An 18,488-nucleotide genomic window follows, 5' to 3' on the forward strand; every position below is an offset into this window, starting at 1 on the left:
AACAGTTACATGGGTAAAATTCGGTTCCATTCCCCTACTGTCTGAAGCCAGTGTTAAGTGAATTTAAAACAACAGTGGCTTACTTTATGTACCCATGAAGGCCGTAACTGCATATTGTGCTATACACTCCAGCTGCCTTTCCCCTTTCCAGTTTGCTTTTTAAGATAGCTAAGTGGTGGCTAATAGCTCAGCTAAATCTCTTCACAGCTCTAAATTAATCACTCAGTCTTAAAAATGCAGGTAGATCCTGGAGACATCCTGTTCTAGGAGAAGAATATCTCAGCTGCCAGGAGGAGGTCAATATATGCAGGAATCAGCAGTGACATAACAACCCAAGCGACTGCGACCAGGCCCAGAGTGGAGGGGGGCCTGCAGTTGTCCGGAGCTATTTTTAACTGTATACAAGTCTACAGGAGATGCACATATAATTAAAACAGTGGAGGCAGTGGTGAAGCTTACAGCTATTAGCTCTTTGCACTGCTACACACTCTGATGGGTCACAGCATGCAGCCAATCAGAAGTAAAGAGGGACACAGGAAAAAGGCAGCATGATTACATCATAACAGTATGCCACCTGTGCTCAGGACAGGTGAGGTTAATGTCTACTTTTTTTATAGGAATACAGAGGGGGGTATTATTTCACATGAAGCCCACAGAGGTAATGTGTCTGGGGGAGGGGGGGGGGGGTAAAAATAGGGTGTATATTTTATGGGGAGAATATTGTCTTTATGAGGCACAAAGAAGGTCTATATTTCTATTTAGATTACAAATTGGAAACATTTTTCCAATAAGAGAGCATTATTACTTTATTGGAAAAAAGGAGGAATATTACTATTAAGGGGCACTAAGGAGCGTATTAATATAAGGGGGTGGGAAGCAATACTTCATGCAGGCAAAGACGGCCATTACCATCACATGGGGGACACAGTTGGCGCAATTTACCTGTATGGGCCACTCTTGCTATGTGGGAAGCTTAGTTACTGTTTGGGGTCTCACATCTGGGGTGCCGTGGATGATGAGTGTGTGAAATAGGTAGAAATGTGTTCCAATAATAATGAGTTAAAACAACATGTTTGCTTATAATTCTGCAGTCATGGCGGGCCGAAGTTATGAAGACAAAAAGGCAAAGTGTGGGACTCCATCCAACGTCATCTGTGAGTTACGAAATGTAACTGTATTGCATTAACTTGCATGGTCTACAGAAGTACATCATATCGTCTCTAAAAGGTGGTCAAACTGTATATAAATCTTATTTTAAATGGCTTTAGGGAAACATATATTTATTTACTATGTCACTGGGAACCACAAATTATGCCTCATGCTGGTTCCATAAAGAAGTGATCAAAGTAACTCATGCCACAAATTTAGGACAGTAGGACTATAAAGAGCATGTGATGTTTGCAGATGACTACAGATGAAACCACATTGAAAAATTATGAAAATCCAGATTTAGAGGTGGACACCCTTTGATAGCAAGACCATGGCTAGAAGAAGTATATAAATAATGGAAGTAATGGATGTAATGCTAAACCCCGCTGAGTATTACACTGACCTTCTTCCTCTTGGTGGGGATGTTTTTTATGAACAATATTCAATTCATTTATAAGAAGACATAAGAACATTTTTAGAATTTGAAGTATTTTTTAAAACGGTGGCAGAAAATTCCCAGTAAGTCCAGCTAAGCATTGGTCACAGAACATGTCTAGAAAATTCCTGCATAAACAATAAAGAGGACCTGTCACCCTCAGGAGCTGCTTACTAAAGTGGGCAGCTCCCAAACCCTACACCAGTAATAGCAGTGTTAAATAGCTAGCTTTATATCGATAAAGCTAGCAAACACTGTATTACCTAGCCGCCTGAATGCCAGACCGGACCAGCAGTCTGGCATATTCATGAGGGGCCGTCCGAGGAGGCGGTGATTGCAACCTGAAGCCTGACAGTCACCGCTGGCACCGCTGGCAAATGATGCTAATGAGCCTGACAGGCCCCCCTGTGCTGTAGCTTCACAGGCTTCCCCCTCCCACTCTGTGAGATCAGGCAGAGGGAGGTGGGAAGTACTGAAGGAGCAGGTTGGAGGAGGAGAAAGCTGTGAAATCATGGATAGGCTCTGCTAACTTCTCTAGGAGCCATTCTGTCTCATTAGAATACCATATATGCTTGAGTATAAGCCAAGTTTTTCAGCACAAAAAATTGTGCTGAGAAGCCCTAACTCAGCTTATACTTGAGTCTATAAAAAAAAGTGTACTCACCTTCTGACACTCCCCGGGAGGTCCTCTTCTAGCCATCGATGTTCGGTCTCCGGCTCTCTGTCTCCGCGTGGTGCCGTCGCTTGAGCTGTGACGTCAGCTGCTCACTGACATTCTAGTCTAAGCACCGCTGTCGGCACACACTGGGCGACATTTACTATGGTATTTCCGCCAGTTTGTGGCGCTCTCACCGCATGTTCTGCTCTCCGAACTATTTATTAGCTGGCGGTGCCAGAAAAAAAAAGACTTTTTCCGCCTGCTCCGACTCTTCTCCGAATAGGGGCGTGGCTTTGGCAGAGTGGAAACTCAGACACAATTAATATGTGTCGCAGCCATTTTTGGGTACTGTATACTGGCGGAAAGTAGACCAAAAGAATGCTATTGCACTCACATTAGGATGTTTGCTGCCTCGGTATAGATTTTGGTCCCAGGGACAGAAAATGGTCTCCGCACCAGAAATGTATGTGCACAGCTCCACAATATTAAATGTGTATCTTCTTACCGAGAGCAGGCCGGTAACAAAGCCAATGCAGACACCGACACTTTGTGTAAATGTCCCCCACTATGAAGTCAGCAAGCGGCTGACGACACAACTAGAACAATGGAAGTACCTGAAGACAGGGAGCCGGAGCTGGAACATCGATAGCTAGAAGAGGACCTCCCTTGATTGGGAAGGGGGGTGTCGGAAGGTGAGTACACTTTTTTTTTCTCATATGCTGGGCATTCCTCAGGGCTGCAGTCTGTATACTAGAGACAGGGGGCTGCTCCCTGTATACTGGGGTGCAGGGGCTGCCGGCTGTATACTGGGGGGCAGGGGCTGTATACTGGCGGGCAGGGACTGTAGACTGTATACTGGGGGGCAGGGGCTGTATACTGGAGGGGCAGGGTCTGCAGGCTGGGGGGCTGCAAGCTGTGTACTGTGGACAGGGGGCTTCAGACTGTATACCGTGGACAGGGGGCTTCAGGCTGTATACTGTGGACAGGGGGCTGCAGGCTGTATACTGTGGACAGGGGGCTGCAGGCTGTATACTGTGGACAGGGGGCTGCAAGCTGTATACTGTGGACAGGGGGCTACAAGCTGTATACTGTGGACAGGAGGCTGCAGGCTGTATACTGTCAACAGAGGCTGCAGGATGTAAACTGTGGACAGGGGGCTGCAGGCTATATTCTCGGGACAGGGGGCTGCACGCTGTATACTGTGGACAGGGGGCTGCAGACTGCATACTGAGGGGCAGGGGCTTCAGGCTGTATATTGGGGGCAGGGGGCATCAGGCTGTATACTGGGGGGCAGGGGCTGCATGCTATATACTGGGGGCAGGGGCTGCAGGCTATATACTGGGGGGCAGGGGCTGCAGATTATATATTCGGTGGGGGCAGAGGCTGCAGGCTATATACTGGGGACAAGGGGGTTCTGGCTATATACTGGGGGGCAAACATGGGACAGCTCCTCTTCCACAAAATCATTGGAGATCTTTGTCATTTTATATGCAGCCATCAGACACTTATCCCCTGAACTGTAAATTGTTATTTTTTTGGGAAAACCCCTTTTAGGAGGACAATGAGCACCATTGGACCCCTATGCAACTATACAGGTTTGCCATATGGTTTGTATGCGGCTGTGATACAGTTTAGAACAACCGCAATATGGCCAAAAACATTCTCTAAAAATCTAATTTACCATCAAGAGAACAAATGCACCAAACTCTTTGGAGATTGAAGTTACAGATTGTGATAAAGATACAAGTTATACTTAGGGAACTACCAAATACTATCAGAATGGTTAAGGATAAGGAGGGAACATGAAGCGAATTCTTACATTTCTATACTGTCCCTACTTTTCCTCTATAGAGCTGGACAATGGGACTAGGGACTCCGAGCAGTAAAATCCCTACAACAGTTTTTGGTAGGAGCGCTGGAATCCTACTAATAGGATAATGTACCCAGGCCAGTCTTTTATTAAGCCAAATTACTAGATAATACAGAATCCTTTACATATATACACACATTTTAAGGTGTTGGATAATATATTAATTTTAGAAACAGAAGAGGTACTACTATATAGTCACTCAGGTATTTTTCATAGGGCACAAGATCCTATTGCTTATGTCTTAGATGGGGCTTTGATGCCAAAACCAAATTCCGAAACAAGATGCAGTCTTTCCCCTTTAAGAGCTATATCTTATACACAATCTATCTGCAGTATGTGCAGACTTGTTACATGTCACTCATTGTCTTCTCACAATAGATCTTATCAGACAAAATATTATATAAAAGTATCAGATAGCCATTGTTTAATAAATGATGCAACACATATAACTGCTAATATTAAAGAAAATGTAAAAGAGTGTAAGAGAAAAGAGGGGCTACAAGGGGCTATTACCTGATCTCTGGCTGCAGCTGGAGTGTCAGAGTTGGATTCTGTGTTAACAAGATTGTGTGTATTTGTGAAGGGGGGCAGACCCAGCCCTGCTGTCACATACTCCTGCCCTCCTTTACCGTCACCTCCCATAGCCAGAGGCAGCCCAGAGGCAGCAGCGGTGCCCTTATCACATGCATATAGGGCCAGGCACAAAGTGGGCACTGAGTTTGAATCAGTAAGTGCGGAATAAACTTATATACTGTAGAACAAAGTTCTTTAGTACTTTTCAGTACAGGCGGACACCCGACTTACAGATGACCCCTAGTTACAGACAGACACCTCTCCCCACTGTGACCTCTGTTGAAGTCTCTAGATGTTACTTTAGTCCCCAGACTGCAATGATCAGCTGTAAGGTTTCTATAATGAAGCTTTATTGATAATCCTTGGTCCAATTACACTAAAAAATTTTGAAACTCCAATTGTCACTGGGGCAAAAAAAATTTTATTCTCTGGATCTACAATTATAAAGTATACAGTTTTGACTTACATACAAATTCAACTTAAGAATAAACCTATGGAATCTATATTGTACGTAACCCGGGGACTGACTGTATTCCTCTTATTCTGTTTCCTGATTGATACGGAATAAATAGCACACATTGTAATGCTAGATTTATAGCACATGGACTGGTAATGTTACAATCTGCAATACCCCAAATCCATTGGAAGAAATTAAATGCATTAACAGATTTGGGGGGAAGGGGGTGTTTATCAGAACTTGTACAACAGTTTTCAAGCCCTGAAATAGTCACAAATCTAGGCGTTTGGCCAGGAACTGTAATTATTTTTTTCCCTTACCCCAGCTCCATGTCAAGTAGGCGTGACCCCAAGCCTGGGAACTTGCTATAACCTGCACTTTTGGAAAAATGGAAATGGCATCAACATTAAGGGGTTAAATTATTGTGTTTGTTTTATATGTGCATATTTGTTTTATATATGAGTTTTTGGGGTTCATCTTGTGCAACAAATTGCCTAGAAACTGACTTTGGAGTATGTGTTACACACCCCATTGTAGACTGTTACTTGCTGAATGTGTTCCCCCTACTGGCCTTGGTGCGACAGCGTACAGGGGCATGGTCAAGACTCCTTCTCCCTTCCTCTTCATGGGAATTTGGTCAAGATGATTTGCCAGCCCAAAATCCTGTATGTTTTGCTTCATTCCCCAGTTTGTATACTGTTAGGCCCGTTCCCCACTTGCGAGTGTGATGCGATGAACTCGCATCACACTCGCAACGCAAGCTGCCGGGAACGCACGGCCTGAACGCTGCACCGCGGGAGTGAACTGACATGCTGAGTTCACTCCCGCGGTGCAGCGTTCAGGCCGTGCGTTCCCGGCAGCTTGCGTTGCGAGTGTGATGCGAGTTCATCGCATCACACTCGCAAGTGGGGAACGGGCCTTACTTCTTTCAGAAACCCCATAGTTGCACAGCCCTCTTTGTCTGGGGGGAGGCAGGGCGAGAATAGCCACCCAATAGCCCCCGTTCTGCTCTGTTAATCTCTATGGAGCTGATGCGTGGCTGTCTGCTCCATTAGTCTGACGGAGCGAAGAGGAATCCGACTGAACCCTTATTTTCGTGATCTGTGGAGGCCTCATCACAGATAGGGCCTGACATTTGTTTGTAAGAAAACCCCTTGAAGCTAGACTACTGGGCAGCTCAGTTATCTCACTTCCCTTGGATGTTTCACCTTGAGAAATCATGCACTATAGCACTCCTTATTGGTCCCCATTCTGGCCTGTTTACTTTACCTGAGAATCTCCTGTTTGGGGGGATGGGAGGACCAGGGGATCATCTCCCGTGTTGTGCCAGCTCCTTCTGCCATAGGTAAGAGTACGCTCTGATTATTAAGCCAATGGTTTTGACAAGTATACCCTTCTGTGGAATAACCCAGCACTTCCTGAACTTTCCTTAGTGCATAATGCAGCTAGTTGGAGGGCAAAGGGGGGTGTTTTATATGGGGGACATCTGTACCAACTGAGTACTTTGCTTGTTTCAGCAGCTGAAGGACTCCCAGGGCCTACCAAATTACTTCCACCTGCTCCACCTTCATCACAATCACATCACAAGTGATGTGGCAAGTTCCCGGGTGGCCAGCTGGTAGATAACTCCTTTCCCATTCCCCCTCTCCTCCTAGAAGCCCCAGGTAGCACTTGCTCCAGGAAGGGCATGCTGGGAGAATGAACTTAGGTCCTTTGACGGAGGAAGAATGGTCTCCCGTAACCTTGGGGACATATGGTCTCAGGTTGACATACTCCATCAAGCATACCTGCATAACTACTGGAAGAGTTAGCAAATTTCATGCTGGGATCCCGGACCTCTGTCCTAAGTTCTCTGAGACCTTGGGTACTTTCCTCCATTTACCATGGTCCTGTCCTGTGTTTAAAGGGTTTTGGGAACAGGTTTGCAAATTTCTGTTTGATAAAGTACCCACCAGGGTGTTGCATGCTATTAGTACTGGGGGCGTCAAAAGAATCATCACAACACCCCAACGTATGTTTCGCCGTTGCTTCCTAAATGAGGTGCAAACCTAATACTGGAAACCAGAGATACAGCAGAAGACAAGCCAATTTTGAGGCATGTTAAGATGCTCACACACATGACCTTCATGGATGTTAGAATGAAACATCAGTAGGTAAATTAGTAAATCCATGAAAATAGATAATCATAATAACATTAGTGCCCATCAGTGTTATCTCTTTAGTAAAGAGCGACTGTGTATTTTGATCTCATGTTTCTTCTCAGTAAAACTTCCAACAAGCAATAAACCATCCTAAAGGTTCTAGTAAAATGATCCCAACACAGAATGCAGAACTGTAAAATCTAGAAGTAGTTTGCCATCTAGTGGTGGAAATGGATTTCAGACGTATACTTCATCTTGTGTTGCCTGCAGAAGGAAAACATTTTTCATTTATTATTAGTCAGCCATAGTTCACATTTATTTTTGCCTTTCAGTTCTCAAGGTGGTGGGAGTGGGGGCTGCCATATAGTTAAATCTCACTTTTATATTTTCATGGTCTGCAGTGATTGAGCGACTTCCCTTGAAGTCAAACATTTTTGCCCATACCATACCAAACTGTTATCTACTTCTGGAGGGGATTAGATTTCTTTTAGCACATTTTCATTAGTTACTCAAATGAAAACATCTGGAAGCAGGCGAAATATAAAGATAAATAAGGCAGAAACCAGTACATGATGAACTCCTGAGTGCACATGAAGAACTATGCAAAGAGCAAATCTGCGCCAAAAACAGAAAAAAATCACCAATAAACCCACATCAAACTAACGTACAGTCCCACTTTATTTCTGTCTGGTATATTGCAACGTATTTCTCATTTTTTTAGCCCTTTTATATTTTAAAAGTACATAATAGTACGGAGTTTCCTCAAAATCAGTAGTCAGACTTAGTAAGAACATGTGCAAACAGAAAAAAGAAAAGTAGAATTACTTTGTTAACCAGTGACATCATCAAAGAACCTCTGAATAATAAGGTTGAAGCTATCAAAAAGATGAGTGATTAGAGACATGGGGAAGATTTATCATTGGGCGGCTCCTTGTGATAGTCCTTTGTCTGCCTTTGGAGCTCTGCTGCCCATCTTTAATAAATATCAAAGTCGTGTCTCAGATTAAAAAAAAAAAATCGCTGTCACAGGTGCTCCTGTGACCCATGTCCCATGTTGCAGGCGCACCCGTGTTGCTCCCTGTGTCCCCTCAGCAGCCCTTCTTACCTGTTCACGTTCCACCGGTAGTCACCTCCCTCTGAGAACCTGGAATTTATAGGGCCAGCGCCCCGATAATTGGCGCTGGCTGCCCACCTTTCCTATTAAATTTTCGCCCCTGTGTGTCCCATGCCGGATCTTTTTACCTTGTGAAAAGCTCATTCCTTATGCCCTGTGATTGTTTGGTGAATTCCTGCTGTGACCCCAGTTCTGTTCCTGACTGCGTTCCTCTGCTGCCAGCCTTGACCTTCTGCTCTGCCATTAACCTTGATTGTGCTGCCTGTCCTGACCTCCTGCCTGTCCCCGACCATTAATCTGTTTCACAATTCTGTACTTCACCTTGGCCGCCACCGTGAGGTCGTGGAGCGACCTGGTGGTATCCCGCTGCAGCAAGTCCAACCCGCTTTTGTGGCGGGGTCTGGTGAATACCAGGTGCCACTTAGACGTCATTGCTCACAGTGGTACAGACGGTCCAATACCCCTGAATCCGGACAATTGCAAAATTATTGCAAGAAGAGTAAAATAATTGTAGTAGTACATTCGCCAGGATTATAGAAAAGATACAAAAGATAAATCCACCATTTCACACCCACAAAAAAAATTTCTGATTAGATTATGAAAAAACCCCACAAAAATACAATGCAATTACTTTGCAAAGTAATAGCCAGCATAGACCATATAATATAATAAACTAAGAAAATGTTCAATGCATCTGCATTGGCAATTCTAGGGCCCAAGCCTTCTAGTGGGCCCATGGCCATTCAATCCACTTAACAAAGTTTAGACTCTGAAGGGTCTTCATCCATGAAATTCTCATACATCTGTTCCTGCTTTCAATTCATATATACATAAGAGTCCTTTTTAAAGGTCCTCCAAAGGTCCTGAAACCACAAATTGAAAGCAGTCAAAAAGGGCACATGTTCCATTCCTTAATAAGCTTGATTCTAGTATCATATGTAGGAAGTAAATATTCATACAGCTCAGCCCATACAGTATGATACCCACCCTAATGGCGAAAACTTTTGGAGACATTGTGCCCAAACTACAACCAAAATCCACTGATTTATCGTGAAATGCCAACATGGCATTTTAAGTAGTAACTTTTTGCTACCTGTTCTTCCACATCTCTCAATTGTATCGCCCCCCTGAGGAAACCAATACAGTTGAAAGAAGAATTGAAAATTCAGACTTCTCTCGCTAGCTCCTCTCCAGGGTCTCTCTGTAGAGGAAGAATGATGCGTCCAGCAGGAGAACCTCCAAAGATAGTTCTGTCAACACTTAAAGGGAACCTACCACCACGATTCTACCTATAAAGCTAGAACGGGTGGTAGGTGGATGAATGGGACATGAGGATAGTCCTTTCCAGTATTGTGTTTCCAGGTTTTCCAGGATTGTGGAAAATAACCAGAGGGCTATGGCAGGGGTAAGAAAAAAAAGAGCAAATACTGACCTTGCTCCAGCTCCAAGCTCCTGTGTCGCCCAGTTAATTCCAGTTTCTAGAGATCTGTAGGTTAAATAAGTCCATATTAGAGGGCTTTAATTTGGTTATTTGATTTGATGCATTATGAACCAAACATACCTTGAGACTGCTGTAGCTACACTGATGCAGCTACAGCTGAGTGGTTTTGCTGATAAAACAATTATAACATTCAGGACCCTGGGGAAGCTGGATTGCTTCAACCTGCTGTTGATTGCACAGAGCTTTCTGAACAGTTCATACAGGACTAATATACAGCAGACAGGGGATGGTGCAGCGATTGATTACTTCTTCCTGTCAGGCACTACACAGTGATTACATCATTCTCTCGAGCAGTCATACTTGATGTGAGAGGAAAAGCACTGCAGCCAGACAGAGCTTCATTATTATAATTTTATAATTTTTTTTTTAGCAAAAATGCTCAGCTCAGGGATTAAACAAGATATGTGCCTGCATCAGGGTAGCTACAGCAGTCTTATGGTATATATGGTTCATAATGCATCAAATCAAATGGTAGATTTCTTTTAAGAAGACAGTAATACTATTAGGATACTATAGGCCATACAACTTGACTATAAACTCTGTTCTCACCATAATGAAAAACAGCTGCAGTATGTCATTAAGCCATGATGTCATGAAAAAATGAAAAAAAGTTTACTGTACAGGTTTTGTAAAAGACATATAAGTAAAAAATTCCTTTACACATTGTAAACCTTGACCATATGTGTCACTGTACATGTGAGAACATATAAACGCCACAGATAAGCTAGAATACATCAGTAACACTACTGTAAATTGTTTATTCCAAACTTTCTGTATTTTTCCAAATATGAGAAAGAGCCCCATGTCTGTCTGCAACGAGGAATGTTCTGGTAGGATGATGCCAGGAAAAGGATTAGACTGATTACTGATTGTGAATTGTGTAGTTTGGAGAGTAGTAAAATAACTTCCTATTTTCTAAATATCTACCCAATGTCAGGCCATGAAGCCACCAGAGGGAGCCCAGACAAAGCGGAGTAGATGCAGCTGCAGAATTGTTTGCTGTTGTGGCAGTATCATAGATACTATACTGTCTATGTACATTGCATACTGGGCGCATTACAGCTACACGTGGGTGTATATAAGAGACTTTCTCCACTTCTTTCTCCACTTCTTTCCTGGATCCCTTTGCTAAACTGAAATTTCACTCTGGATTTACAGAGATATTTGCTGTGTCCCTTACCACGCCCCACGTGCTGTACTGCAATATATTAGGTTACTGTGGGCAAAAGTCTGATATTGGTGCTGGGCACTCACGCCCTAAATTTTGGGGGAAAACACTGAGGAATTAATGTGTGGTCCTTACTTGCTATGGCAGGGTCTTATGCTTATCCATTTTTACAAGAAATGTATTACTGTAATAAATGTGTTATTGTATTATGTATCCTTTCAGGTTTTGTTAATTTCATTGAACATTCCAGACCTGGGTGCAGCATACCTAAAGGGCATCTACCATCAGATTCCATGAAGATAGATGATTAGTACTCACTTACTTTGCAGTAATTTTATCTTGGTATCTGTTGAGTAAAAGATGTTTTTCAAATATTCATTTCTGAGCCTAAAGTGCTCTGCAGAGCCTCTCTGGTCTCGGCTGTGATATAATTTATGCACGCCCCCGGGTCGCCGGGCATCACCTGCAGAGCTTGCAGAAAGCTGTTGACGTCAACAGCTCTCTGCAAATCTGCAGCGCAATTCTACTCAGTCGGCTGTATCAATGCGCATGCGCGATATTAGCAGTGACCCGTTACTGCAAAGCGGGAAGAGACTGGGAGTTGAGTATTAATCTACTATCAGGAATTCTGGTACTGGTTGTACTTGAATAAAAAGCCTGTACATAGCCCATGCTCCTTGGTGATTGTAGTATATCTTAATAGTTGCCACACCCTGACAATGGACCTAGCGATAAGTCTTGTGACATTTAGAAGGGACTTAGTCCTCAGGAGCCTTTCTGCAACCTTGTCCCAGCCAATGCAGCATCTTAAGCAGCATCCATGTGTCTACACTTATTATAAAATAGGATTCCTACTGCCAAATGTGTCTACCCATGGGAGGAAACTTTATGATAGATGACCTCTCTCTGCTATCCACTGCCTATGTTATGTGTCTCCCCCTAGTTGACATCATTATTTCCTTCATGTATACCAGCCTGCAATCTCTGTGCTTTATCACCATTATGGAGCCTCTCACACACAACATTTATGCCCCACGGTGCCCAAGCATATATTATTTAGGAGCATAGTGTGGGAAATATTTGTTATCCTTGTGACACTAAGTAAGTGATTGTTTAGGAGAACATTGTGGAGATGTGCTTCAATGGGTCAAAGAAGTCATGCTGTTCTGGACCTGAGGGAGCAGAATGTCGCCCGTAAGTTTGTAGACGCCACTCCTGCTGTATCTGTTCCAGTGCTGTAGTCCCTGAATAACCCTCAAGTGTGTGAGACAAATATCAGCATGAGCAGCCCTCATTGGATTTCTTAATGACTTTAAAGTCCTTTACATGTGGTCTACGAGCTTTAAAATTCTTTATTCTACAAAATGTTTTTAGTTTTGAGGTCATTTGGGCACAGGTAGAAACCCTTTATCTGGCACTGTTTATATAAGGTTACTCTTGTATATTTGTTAATAATCTCAGATCTTGTTAAACCCGTACTGCTTCTAGATCAGACCAGATCAAGTTTCTAAACTGTTTTCAGAGTATCATTTAGCATAAACAATCTGGTAAAGAGTTGCAAACTTTTACTGCCAACAATTCATTAAATTAAAAAAAGAAAAAAAGAACATTCAAGGCCAATAACCTTCATTTGTAAAGGGGCTGACTGAATAATCTTCAGAGTGGAAACAGAAGAAGGATCAATTCTTAATGTCTCTTTTTTAACAATAATTCTTCAATGTATGACTCCTTTTTATACCCCTTGAACTTAGCTTACTTTATTAAAGGTAACAGCCATTACCGTATATACTCGAGTATTAGATGTGCCAAGTATAAGCCTAGATACCTAATTTTAACACAAAAAACTGGGAAAACCGATTAACTTGAGTATAAGCCTAGGGTGGAAAATGCATTGGTCACAGCCTCCAGAAAGTATAAAGCTAGCCCCTGTCCCCCAGTATATAGCCTGCAGCCCCTGTCCCCCAGTATATACCCAGAAGCCCCTGCCCCCAGTATACAGCCTGCGAGCCCCTGCAGTATATAACTTGCCAGCCCCTGTCCCCCCAGTATATAGCCTGCCAGTCCCTGCCCCCCAGTATATTGCCTGACAGCCCCTGTATTATATATAGCCTGCCAGCGCCTATAGTATATTGCCTGCCTGCCCCCCCCCCCCAGTATATAGCCTACCACCCCTTGTAGTACATAGCCTGTCAGCCCCTGTAGTATATAGCATGCCTAACCCCCTCCCAGTATATAGCCGGCCAGCCCATGCCCCGAGCATGCCAAGACTTTAATTTAAAAAAAATTAACCCTGTACTCCCCTTTCTGAAGACCCTACCGTTCTTATTCTTTCTTCGGATGCTCTGGTGCCTCTTCAGGTCCTCTTCCAGTCCTTCGGCTGCTTGCCGACGTCATTGTTTATAGGCCGCCGGCATCATGAGGGGATCTGAAGAGGAGCCGAATGACCCGAAGAAGAGTCAAAGTGGACTACGGAGGACCCAAGACTCTGGAGCATTGTAAGCAGGAAGAGGACCTCAGGGGGCGTCGGAAAGGTGATTTTTTTTCTTTATTGCCTCAATTAGCTGAGTTGAGTTTTTTTAAGCACAATTTTTGTGCTGAAAAACTTGGCTTATACTCAAGCATATACGGTATATTTTTTATTTATGTTTCATGTTTCATGAGGAACACAAAATATCAGGTATTTTTAAGGTATAAAGTAGGGCTGGGCCAAGTGCTAGGCAAAAGTAGGCGATCACCTAGGGCGCCTGCCTCACCTTCCACCCTAGGGGGAACTGTCCAGACCCTCAAAATCACAGATATGTGCGTCTTTAAGATGTACATACGGTTGAACACTGAACATCCTCGTTGCCTGGGACCTTTCTGTGACCCAGGTAGCGCCTGAGCAGTGACCTTGTCAACACCACCTTGGTCATAGAGAGGACACTGGCAGCAGTGTCATCACGCTGGCAGCATCCTGTGTAAGAAGAAACATGAAAACAACAAGGAGACTGCAGGAAAACGTATAGGTGAGTATACATTCTTTTTTATTTACATATTAACTGGAGACATGTGCTGGGCTACTTATATACTGGGGCATGTGTTGGTCTATCTTTTTACTGGGGACATGTATTGGGTTAACTATATATAGGGGGCATGTGCTGCAAACCTATTTCCTGGAGGCATGTGCTGGGCTACATATATACTGGGGGCATGTGCTGGTCTATCTATTTACTGGGGACATATGCTGGGCTACATATATACATGGAGCATGTGCTAGGCTTCTTATATACTGGGGACATGCGCTGGTCTATCTATTTACTGGGGAAATGTGTTGGGCTAACTATATATTGAAGGCATGTGCTGCAAACCTATTTACTGGGGGAATGTGCTGGGCTACTAATATACTGGGGGCATGGACTGGGCTATTTATATTTGGGGTATGTGCAGGGCTACTTATATACTCGGGGCATGTGTTGGGCTACTTTTATACTGGGGTATGTGCTGGCAAACCTACATACTGGAGGCATTTGCTTGGCTATCTATATGCTAGGGGCATATAAAATGCAAGGCAAACACCTAAAGCCTAAATAGGCCAGAGTAACACCAATGATTTGCAGGTATTCTATAATTTTATTCTCTAATTTTGATAATTGTTCTTTTATAATTAGCTCATTTAGATTTTTATTCTGTGCTTTAGAATATATACAATTTGTGAAATATGCTTAAAATACTGGAATTTTACTGTGTTGTTCATTTTGAATAACAATCAGCAGCTTCTTATATTACACCTCCTTCCATGTTTTAGCTGTACCATATGGCTTCTCTAACGCTTCAGGATATATGGTGGAGCTGAAATTTTGCATGAGGTAAAATAAAAGTACCTCTCATTTGAAGAACTGCCTCTCTTTACCTTATAAAAGCTGAATCGATTTTTGTGGGACGCAAAAGTAATATGATATCAGAAGGGTGTGATACATGTATGTAAGTATGTATGTATGTATGTATATATGTAGTAAGTTTCTAATACTGGATTTCTGTAGTAAGCTATTTTCTTGTGCCATATTTACGTTGTAAGTTTTTTTCTCCTGGAGTATGAGTAAGCTTGTTCAGTCGCCATATCTTTCTAGTAATTATCAAATCATTTTAAGCATTTACACTAGGGGGGGGGGCACAACCTTCATACAGCTCATGGCCCATGATAGTCCGCCCCTGACCACCATGCTTCATGGTGGGGATGTTGTGTTCAGGGTGATGGACAGTACAGGCTTTCTTCCACACATGCGATTTGGGATTTAGGTCAAAGTTCAATTTTGGTCCAGTATTGGAGCAACCCTCTTTCATAGGCTTCATGTGTCCCCTTCATAGCTTTTTGCAAACATGACTTCTTCTTCCACTCTTCCATTATGGCCAGTTTTGTAGAAAACATTATTATTTATCACCCTGTAGAAAGATTCTGCCCATGGAGACCCCCAGTATCATGACAGTGGTCTAATCATTTCTTTCCTTATCTCGGTGGATCACTATATCTTGGTAGGTTAATAGTTGTGGTAGGTGGTGGTAGGTTAACAAATGCGCCCTGAGAATTGTGCTGGGTTTGTGCTATTTTTGTTAAAACCTAACCTAGAAATTCAGTATGTCACACCTCGATCCCTCAGCTGTCTGACGTGTTCCTTTTTTTTATGATGCATTTTGTTTACTCATATTCCCTGACAAAACTTTGAGGTTTTCAAACTTAGTGTACAGAGGGTGAATACAAAAGAACTGTACAAAAACAATTCCAATAAGGAAAATACATAAGATGTCAAAATTGGAATATAAAACACAAACTTTACTTCTTCATAATTAAAAAATGGGCTTCAGTAAAAAATATTTTTATGTGTTTTGAACTATTATGCTTCTCAGTCATAGCATTCTATCCAAATTTTTGTACTATTATCTGACCTGTTTCTGTCTTCTGGTGGGTGGCCCTTGGTAGCTATATATACCACATGGGTGTATCTTTAAATGTTGTTATATTGTCCCGTATGCTACATGTTTGTTTCATCGATTTTTCTCAATAAACTTACTTGATGTATTTTGTGAGTCCCATGAATGCATCCGACTGTTTCTTTGCTGGTTCATGTCTCTATGGGATGCACGGATTTCACATTATTGTGTAATATAGGTAGTGCCTGTCTTTTTTCATTTTGCTTGGCCTATGACATCAAATATTAATAAAATACTTTTAAATGTTGTGACCACAACACTTAAAAATTAGGAAAAGTTCAAGGGAATTGAATATTTCAACCCACTATTTGTTAGGCTTCTTTAGTTTTATAGTGCTGGCATATTTTACATACATTGTGTAACCTTAGTAGTCTGAGATTTCTAAATAGTGTTGCGCACCCAAAATTGTCAGAAACATAGCACTATACCAGAAAAAAGAAGTTAACTCTAGTGCCAATGAAAGGTAGTAACCCTACAAAGGCTTCTCTACATATTAGATACCTGTTGGCCAAACCACTGTCTGTTTGACATCTATCTCTGCTGGTTTCCTCATACACATGCAACTTAGCGAAAAGTGCATACATAATGAAAAGTGAGAGGTAGGTTCTTAAAGCCACGGTATTCCAACTAGCCCAATCGCTATCATCCCCACCAACTCTGCAATAGGAGAACGGTGGAGACAAGTTACTCTTCAGTGGGTTGTTTGTCAACAAATATTTAGTGGGACTTCAGTCAATGTGCTCCCACAAAAGATCTATTAATGTTTTAAAAAGTTTGCTTCTCATGCAGAGTAATGTTCTGGTTGGCTGTTGGAGATGCTGATGAAGTATCTATTGGAAGGTATTGTTTCTACTTTTGGAAAACCTATGACTGTAGTGGATCTTACAGGCAAAACTCCTTGGGAAAGGTATGAAAAATAGCTCTAATCCATAAGTTTTCTTTCTTCTGGAGATCTATTATGAAGGTGTAAGTCAGACTCAGGAGACAGACGGATGACACAGACAGTTCGCTCTAATACTAAACCCAGTTTTTAGTTGTCCCTTCCTATTGCCTGGCCTCCCCTAAGTAGAGGGTAGACAACTAGAAGACGAGCCCTGCTTATGTTTTAGTGCACACGCAGAACATGAAAAACAAAAAAACACAATAAAGGGAAGTGGACGAACTGGGTCAGCAACAGCAGGATCAAATAATGACAAAATTGCAATCCAATTGAGAAGCAAGAAATACAGACCAGAGATCGAATACCAGAAGGTTAGAAAATACACAAACTGAGCAAGTGTAGACAAGGCTTGACAGAAGTTTGACAAGCAAAGAGTGTAGAGGCTAGGCCTTGCCGCAGGTTCAAGAAGCAGGCACTCACAGGCACACGGAGTGAAGGGTGCGGCAGATATCAGACCAGTCAGCCACTAGAGCCCAGTTCAGACTGATGGATAAAATGAAAGGAATCAAACTCAACATCTCCTAAACCTATTAGCATGGACAGGGGAGGACACCAATGAAGACGTGACAGAAGGTCAGTTAGAGGCATTCTCTATGTGACCACATAACTTTTCGTTAAGAAATATAACGCTAGGCTAATACATTTCTTATAGTCCTGATAAAGCTCAAAATGGGCAACTTGTGGAGATTTATTAATAGAAAGTTGGAAACCGAGAAAACAATTCTAGAGGATCTAAAAAGGTGCCATAAGCAGTAAAGATTGGTGACTTCAAGTAACAGCCAGAATCTCAGAATACAATTGGAATATATTTTCTACAAACATCTGTATCCAGTTTGTCTCTAAAAGGGCCAGAGCGAGTCTGTGGATCAGCATCAAATATTTACAGTCTCCTAGCAGCTGAGCTGTGAGGTTATAAATAGGGGGATCAACATTTAACCCCTTGTGCTTCAGATATTACTGTAATAATATATTAATATTATTATTAATAATAACAATATTAATATGGAGTTACATGTGCAATAGTCATTTCCCGTTTTTTGGGAGGACTAAAGTATTATTTTTTATTATTATTGGTTTGTATTTTCTATAGACGTTTAAGAAAACATTATTGAGAAACTCCATGACATACACTGTGTTGAATGTATTTTAAGGACTTCATATATATATATATATATATATATATATATATATATATATATATATATATACATATAGAGAGAGAGAGAGAGAGAGAGAGAGAGAGAGAGAGAGAGAGAGAGAGAGAAAAGGTTCGCTGAGCAGTGTAATCCGTTAGTAGCGGAATTATACACTTTATAATATTTTGAGAGAATTCCACATTTTCAGCCATTGATGTCACTCGGTAGCAGTCCTCAGCTGATAGAAATGTGACTGGGGTACAGTGTCTGGTGTCGGAGTGAGAATATGGGTGTGGGAAGCATGAGAGGAGCTTGGAAAAGCTTCTTAGGCAAAAAAAAAGCTATGAAGCTTAAGCAATTATGGAAATAGCAAGGAAAAG

At 42.2% G+C, this 18,488-nt stretch overlaps 1 protein-coding gene across 11 annotated transcripts in view; it reads right to left on the reverse strand.

Annotated features, from left to right (window-relative positions):
- The window catches only part of MLPH (melanophilin), a 63,640-nt gene that overhangs the window by 31,088 nt on the left and 14,064 nt on the right, over window positions 1-18,488 (reverse strand). For 10 of the 11 annotated variants that reach the window (XM_072121448.1, XM_072121451.1, XM_072121446.1 and 7 more), the window contains exon 1: window positions 4,627-4,685. The exons of the other annotated variant lie outside the window; for it this stretch is intronic. The gene's annotated coding sequence lies outside the window, so the exon portion shown is untranslated. Of the gene's footprint in view, window positions 1-4,626; window positions 4,686-18,488 lie in introns of those variants that run through there. 11 annotated transcript variants of the gene reach the window in all.

This window comes from Engystomops pustulosus, chromosome 8 (genome assembly GCF_040894005.1).
Source record: "Engystomops pustulosus chromosome 8, aEngPut4.maternal, whole genome shotgun sequence".
Taxonomy (NCBI): domain Eukaryota; kingdom Metazoa; phylum Chordata; class Amphibia; order Anura; family Leptodactylidae; genus Engystomops; species Engystomops pustulosus.